The 7,813-nt window shown below is 35.8% G+C and overlaps 1 long non-coding RNA gene across 2 annotated transcripts; it reads left to right on the top strand.

Annotated features, from left to right (window-relative positions):
- Positions 1 to 215: 215 nt before the first annotated feature.
- Positions 216 to 2,728, top strand: LOC144564699 (uncharacterized). 2 transcript variants are annotated; one of them, XR_013514711.1, is made up of 5 exons: positions 216 to 595; positions 720 to 792; positions 1,128 to 1,285; positions 1,820 to 1,915; positions 2,544 to 2,728. It is a non-coding gene; the product is annotated as an uncharacterized LOC144564699 (long non-coding RNA). The 2 variants fall into 2 exon arrangements; XR_013514710.1 differs by having other exon boundaries at positions 720 to 1,285.
- Positions 2,729 to 7,813: the final 5,085 nt, after the last annotated feature.

Here is a 7,813-nt window from a genome sequence, read left to right on the forward strand (position 1 = left end):
GATCCCTAAGTACTACTCGACAAGGTTGTACACTTGCAACCGAATTGAGCATAAATTAGAATTTATTGCTTGTATTGTAATAATCACATCACGCAGAAGGCCTCTCGAAAAACAAAAAACCAAAACAAAAAAAATGCAGTGGAGATGGATTTAGACCCCGCCTTCTGGGACCGGCGCCCACAACTTCTGGGACCGATTTGGCGCGGTCCCAGAAGGGTGCCCCCTCAAAAATCCCCGCATCTGTCTCTCCCTCTCCGTCTCCTGCGTTTTGTTAGGGTTAGCCAAGAAAAATTCCGCGCGTTTCTAATCCCTCCTTCGCCGTCCCCATTTCACCACTTCATCGCTTCATCTCTCTAGTCAATACCTATACAAAGAAAGCCACCCCCAAAACAATAGTTCTTTCTCTTTCTCAAATCTAAAAAGTGCTTCCAAGGGGATGACCTGAGAACTCGATGTGGCGGTGCGCCTCCCTCTCCCTCCTTCGCTCCTCCTTCCGCCATCGTGCCGGAGCGCTTTCCTCTGGCGCCTCTGACGGGCACTGTCTTCTCCTCGTGCGCCTTCCGACGTACCTCTACGCTCTTCTTCTCTGATTCTGGTATGACTGTTGATCTTTGATCTCTCTTTGTCAGATTTGATTTGATCAGATTGGTTTAGATCGGATTTGGTTTGATCAGATTGTTTGTTGCTGCTAAATAAGCTCTTGTCCAATTATTTTGCAGATTTTTTCAATGATGTCTTCTTCACACACAAGGAACAGTACAAAATCCCCTCATAAACCCTCAGAAAGGAACAGTACGAAATCCCCTCATATTTTCATTGATTTTGTATTTTTTTTCCTATATATTCTGTTTTTTTCTTCAGTTTGTCTCCTCTTAAGAATGATTTAGTAAGACGATAGACAATTTTGTGCCAATTTTTGCTCGTTGTTTGGATCTACCCTATTTTTTTCTCCATCTCCAATTTTCAGCTTGCTCATAACTCATAAGGCCTTTTTTTTCTTTTAAAAAGCATGAATATATAAATGAACTACAGAAAATTCTAGACAGCTGGTCTAAAATCCATTGTATAGGTACTGTAAAAAATAACATATGATGTTTAATACATTGTGACATTTTTATCCAAAACAGTGACACTATGAATAGCCCTGTCACTTGTTAGCTACGAAACTCTTAAATCAGAAAAGTAAGAGATGGAATTTACTTTATGAAATTTGCACGAGCCAGGACTGAGGGAGAGGTGCTAGATCGAGACCCCCTCCTTAATTTGCTCGATTCTCTTCATACTGGTATACGCCCTTTTGTCTTTTAAAGTTTTGTTTTGTTTGATTTGGGTAAAATAGCCATTAGTGCTTACTTAAAGCTTGAATTCGAGCTTGCAGGCCTGGTTCCCTTTTTCTATCTTTATGTCAATTTGACTGGTACATACTTCATACTTGTAGCTGTTATGTCAATTTTATGAAATTTTTAGAAACACGAATTTGTAGAATTGCATAAATGCATATGCACAATAAAAGTTGTATTTGGCTGTCTTGATGGGGGTATGAAGAGGTTTGTAGAAATCAACTGGTGTGGTGGGTTTCTATGCATTGTTTTTCATGCTACTATTGCTCATCAAATTAAGCCAATATACAACTTTTTGCATGCACATGAAGTGGTATAGATCATATCTAGGAGTTTTATTTTGTTATTTCTGAGTTGTATACTTTTAAATTACAATTTACTCATGAGGTAGAATAAGAGCAATGATATAGTTTATCTAGAATCCAGATTTTAAGATTCTAAATAGTTTTCTTTTTTATCTTTTCTAATCTTTCTTTTAGATTGGGCAACAGCACCCATGGCTAAGGAAGCATTAGAAGGACACTGCATCTAAGCTTCATCTAACCTACTCTCGTCATACTGATCTTACTGTGAAGGTATCACATAGCAAACAAAAATATATATTACTTTTTTATATTTTTAGAAGGATCAGATCTGATGCCATTTTTTAAAAAAATATTTTTCATTTTGATTGGTTTTAGGAGGTGTGTTCATATCTGTTTATGATGATTGGTTTTAGGAGGTGTGTTCATTTCTTAAAAAAATTTATGATGATTGTCTTAGGAGGTGGTCTGAAATTTTATTGGTTTTAGGTGTGTTAAAGTATACAATTTATGATGATTGTTCATTTTTAATGTTGAAGTATATAATTTAGAAGTTTAACTTCTTGCGGATTGCTTGTTTTCATACAAATCTGCGAACTTACTATGAAATTGGTTAGTATTGTGTCCATCTGTATAAACTATTTGGTTTATATTACACAATCACCTATGGACCTCTTTCTGTATAAACTATTTTACAGAAGGCTAGATTGTACATGCCTTTAAATTGAATTTATATAATCAGAGATATGTTGTATATTTTGTGTGATCACTGGACCATAGGATATTTCACTGGGTACACACCGTACACATGGAAGTGGCTTCTGTTTTTAATTTTACTTGGACATTGACTTGTTAAATTATAAAACGAGTGAATTAACGATCTATACTTCTATTTCTTCAGGTACTAGTGCAGGTAGAGTAGTACAGAATTTGAATATCTGAAATAGAGCTCAGTTTGGCGGTGTTGAGGTGTTCAGTGTATTTGACAATATAGTATATTAATGTATATATGTATAAATTCACGGTGCTAGTATATAGTGCCTTGAAGTATTTGCTAATCTTCAGCAACACATGCCTTCTGTTTTCCTTTGGTTTTGTTGGTCTAGTGTCGACATTGATGTTCATTGCTATTGTTCATGTTTTATAAGACTCAAATGGTATCTTACAAAATATTTACAAAATGTGCTTGCAAATCAAATGTGCTTGCAAATCAAATGTGCTTACAAAATGTGCTTGGAAAAAGAAAAAAAAATACCCAAAAAAAAAAAAACTTTTGTGACCGATTTGGGACCCTTCTGCGACCGCCCAGTCGGTCTCTGATAGGATTCTCGCCACGTCAGCATGTCACAACTGTAACGGATCTAGTCGGTCCCTAAAGGGGTTATCTGCGATCAGCGCCTTACCCTTCAGAGACCGGCGACGTCAGCGGGCAAGTCATTTTTGATGGAGCAACTGCGACCGGGGCTTCTGTGACCAATTTGATGGGTCGCAGAAGGGTATTTCTGTTGTAGTGTAATATAGTATTATTTTATGATCCAACTAAACCGGAACATTTAGTATGCCTTTTAGGTTCATACCCGTTCAAAATTAATCCAATAGGGATTAATTTTGTTTATAAATTGAGCATTTGAGAGAGAGGTGTTTGAGGAGCTATGAAAGTTACGGTTTTGTGCTGGGAAGGCTATGGTCTTTGACTTTGAGTTTTGTTTTAGCTCTCCGGATTGTCGTAGTTTTTCTTCAAAGCTCCGAAAGTGTGCATAGAGGTCATCCGGTGTGAATGAGTCATGTGTTCCTTGGATTGCTTCAAGAGCACTCACCAATCCGGACCATCTATCCCTCATGAGCATCACCCTCAATAGCTTTCTACAAGTTTATTGTTAGAAAGTGGTTCTCCCAATTCGGTAAATTTATTTTGGATATGCATAAGTCTAGTATACATATCCTCTATGCTTTCACCATCTTCAACCTTAAAGGTTTCAAATTTGGCTTTTAAACCGGTTATCTTGGTTCGTTTAATTTGAGTATTTCCCTCATACTGGTTTATAAGAGTATCCCACATTTTTTTGCACTCGAGGCACTACCACAGAGTGAGGCTACTGATTCACTAACCAAGTTAAATATGACATTGGTTGCAAGATCATTGTCTTTCTTGGTTTGTTTGGAGTCGGGAGTGTCAACTTTAATTTTGGTTGTACTATCGGTAGTAATGGTGGTAAACATTGGTGTATAACCATTTTCAACCAGATTTCATACCTCAAGGATGTTCAAGTAATTAATCATGGTTTTCTTCCAATGCATGAAATTTTTGGTGGTAGTACCAAAAATTAGGGGTTCCTTCACGGATCTATAGGGGTTCATTTGTCAAGTTGATCTAACTCCAATTAAGTGTGTCTTAATTTGAGTAACTTGCTCTGATACCACTTTGTTACACTTAGTGCACCTTTAATTGCTCAAAAACTGAAATTAAATTGCAATTGAAAGTAAATAGATGAGTTTAGAGAAATTTGACAGGCGGGATGTTAACAGAGTTCGGCAAAACAAAGGCCTACATCTCTGGGGCTTCGCAACCTCAAGTGATGCGCCTTTTTTTACCCATGCGAAAGGATTACAACTTGTGAACCGTTGAGCCCTTACACACCAAGCGGGAAATCAAACGACCAACTCAAAGAGATGAGAACAAGGTTTCTTAGTTCAAGCTACTCAAGAGAAACACTCAATATATCACTCTAATCTAATCTAACTTAAGATTAGTGAAGTGATTTGAGGTCGTTTGAGGAATTTTGAAGTTTTAAGCTCTCACAACAATGGAGTAAGCTAAGCTCTCAGAAAATCGTTTTTTAGAAGTTTAGGGTCAGCTAAGATAGTTTGGGAAGAAAGCTCAAAGCTCTATTTATAGAAACAGCTCAAAAATGAGCTAAATGAGCTAAAACGTTACAACATTTTAGTTCAAAATGCGATTTAGGGTTTCAATTTTCTGACAGCTCAGCTAATCAATAAAAAACGTTATAATGATTGTATAACGTTTCTATAACGTTTTGCACTGTAATACCTGAGGACCAACAATTTGAAATACCAATACATTTGGTTGACCACTTGACAAAAATTGGTTGGGTCCAACAATTCTCCGATTCGGGTCTACGGCGCTATTCACCAGATCAAAGGGATATAAATTCTTGGATAAACGTGGAAAATGCCGCACTAAACCAATATTGGGATCCCGAAGAAGATCCACAACAAGTGAACCAAAAACAAGTCCCATCGGTCAATCCTCCACCTTTTGCAATGCCTCCCATGGGTCAATTTGTACTCCCACATAGACCAGAAGCCCAAATGGAATTTCTTTGCCGTGAGATGTATGCTCAACGGCTTGATAGTCAAGAGATGAAAAGGGAGTTGAGGCAAGTCCGACTGAGAGTCGACCGTAATTACAAGGAAATTCAATTGCTCCGTGAATCTCAATCAAGTCTCACGGAGTGATTCATTAATCAATACGGTGTTGAAAGCACCTCGGCATCTCAACCAATTCCTCAACCTCAACAAGATGGAAATGAAGATGAAAAGCTGAATGACCTCCATGATGAAGAGATCCTTGAGGATGATGGAAATGATGAGGAGCTTGAAGATGTGGATGCGAGCAACAATGACATGCGTGACGATTAGTTCTCATTTTAAAATTTTCTCAAACTTTAGTTTTAAAATTAACTAATTTGGTTGCTATGCATGAACTTCTCTCTTTTGTTGCATGTTAATTTGAACTTTAATTAGGATTAATTTGTGTTTTGAATTGGTTTAATTGATTGTGTTGTTGAATTGTTGAATTATGGATTAATTAGGGTTTAAATTGCAAAAATTGTGGATTTTATGTTTTTTGTTAACTTTAAGGGTTTAAATGCAAAATGTTGATTACTTGCATTGATTGAATTGATTGAATTGATTGCATTGATAGAATTGATATATATATATATATATTGGATATTTGGTATTTGATATGGATATGCATGACATGTAGGAATTTTAAATGTATTGTATGAATTGATAACTTGTCAAGGGTTAAATTACAAAATTGTTGAATATGTACAATTGGATATCTTGGAGCCTTGACAAGTTGTATTGAATTACTTGAAATGCATGAATTGAATTGTGTTATATGCATGGTTATATGCATGTTGATATGCATGACTTGATATGTTGATTGACAATCCCTGTTTTAAAATTGGCGAATTGAAATGGAATTATCAATTGTCATGAGAATTGTTTAAAGTACACCCTCAATTATTTTACATCTATGATTTATCGGTATAATATTACTAAATTGAGGGGAAGTGCATATTTTGAGGGGGATCACCTTAAATTAGTGCTAATTTTTTGTTCTTTCGTCGATTTCCAAAAAGGAGGAGAAATGGGTACCAATTGCTTGACATGCAAAATCACAATTGGGTAAACCAAATTGGGAAAATTTTCGATTTATCCACTTACTCGCATTGTATGTTTTTGCAAATCGTCAAAAGGGGGAGATTGTTGTTCGAACAATAATCTTTTTCGTCTATTTGACTAATTTGCAAAAACATACAATTATTGAATTTTACGATTTCTTCTATTTTTTGAAAGATATGTAGGTTCAAGTCAAATGAAATTAAATTATGGAGTACTTGGACTGAAGAAATCATGAAGACCTTTATCAAGAATACAAATTGTAAAATCAGAAGCTTGGTAAAGTAAGTTTGAGGCTGTTTAAACAGGGACAAACGTTACTAAAACGTTGGTAAAACATTGTAACGTTTTTAGCACAACTTGATCAAATGCAGAAGGAATCTAAAACGTTGGTAACGTTTATAAAAACGTTATAACATTTTAAACTACCAGAACTGCTGAAGCACAATTTTAGAGAATCAACTTGAAACGTTATAACGTTTTATCAAACGTTATAACCTTTCAGGTGTGTCAGAACGTTAAGTACAGCTGTATCAAATTCAAAATCAAGTCACAAACGTTATAACGTTTATAAAAATGTTGTAACGTTTTAATTAATTCTGAGCTTCAGAAATTCCTATTTTTGATCAAGATTTTACAGTGCAAAACGTTATAGAAATGTTATACAATCGTTATACAATCGTTATAACATTTTTGATCGAATAGCTGAGCTGTTAGAAAACTGAAACCCTAAATCGCATTTTGAACTAAAATGTTGTAACATTTTAGCTCATTCAGCTCATTTTTGAGCTATTTCTATAAATAGGGCTTTGGGTTTTCTTCTAAAATTATCTTAGCCGACCTTAAACTTCTAAAAAGCGATTTTTCGAGAGTTTAGCTTACTCCATTGTTGTGAGAACTTAAAACTTTAAAATCCTTCAAACAACCTCAAACCCACTTCACTAATATTGATCTAGATTAGGTTAGAGTAATCTATTAAGTGTTTCTCTTGAGTTTCTAGACAATCAAGACCTTGTTCTCATCTCTTTGAGTTGGTCGTTTGACTTCCCGCTTGGTGTGTAAGGGCTCAACGGTTCACAAGTTATAATCCTTTCGTATTGGGTAGATAAAAGTCTTTTGCCCTTCTCCCGAAAAGTAGAGTCTGGCCGTGAAGCTGTGGGTCAACTGGCATCTATCTCTATTCTCTCTTACTGGTTTGTCTTGGCACTGACTCTCTGCTCCAGGGAACTAATATTAAAGTATGCATTGAAAGTTGTTGGAAAGTGACGTATTGCCATTTCTTGCTTATTCAGTCAAGTTCAAATTTCCAATTTCTACAGGGATAGGCCGGTTATTCTTTCCGACAACAAATTTTCTCTTTTATTTTTCTTTTTTATTTCATACATAATAGAATAAAGCTCGTTTAAGAAGTTCATATTCCTATATAGATAGATCTGATAGAGAGAGGTGGTAAGTAAGTGAAATGAAATTCCACCAGTCAAAGGAGTTCAATTTAACCCGCTTAAACTAATATGGAAATGTTATCACTTTAAGCTCACTGACATCTTACTTTTGAAAGTTCTTACAAGGCGCGGAGCGTGCTCTTTCTTACACCGGGATTACTCCCTGAACTCAGAACGATACAGCAAACAACTATCAATATCGAACCACAAAAGTTATGACTTGATAAGCCGATGTGACAGACAAACAATGCAATAGCTTACTTATATCTATCAGCACTCATTTTTCTACCTATGAAAT

This window comes from Carex rostrata, chromosome 1 (genome assembly GCF_964058835.1).
Source record: "Carex rostrata chromosome 1, lpCarRost1.2, whole genome shotgun sequence".
NCBI classification, from domain to species: Eukaryota; Viridiplantae; Streptophyta; class Magnoliopsida; order Poales; family Cyperaceae; genus Carex; species Carex rostrata.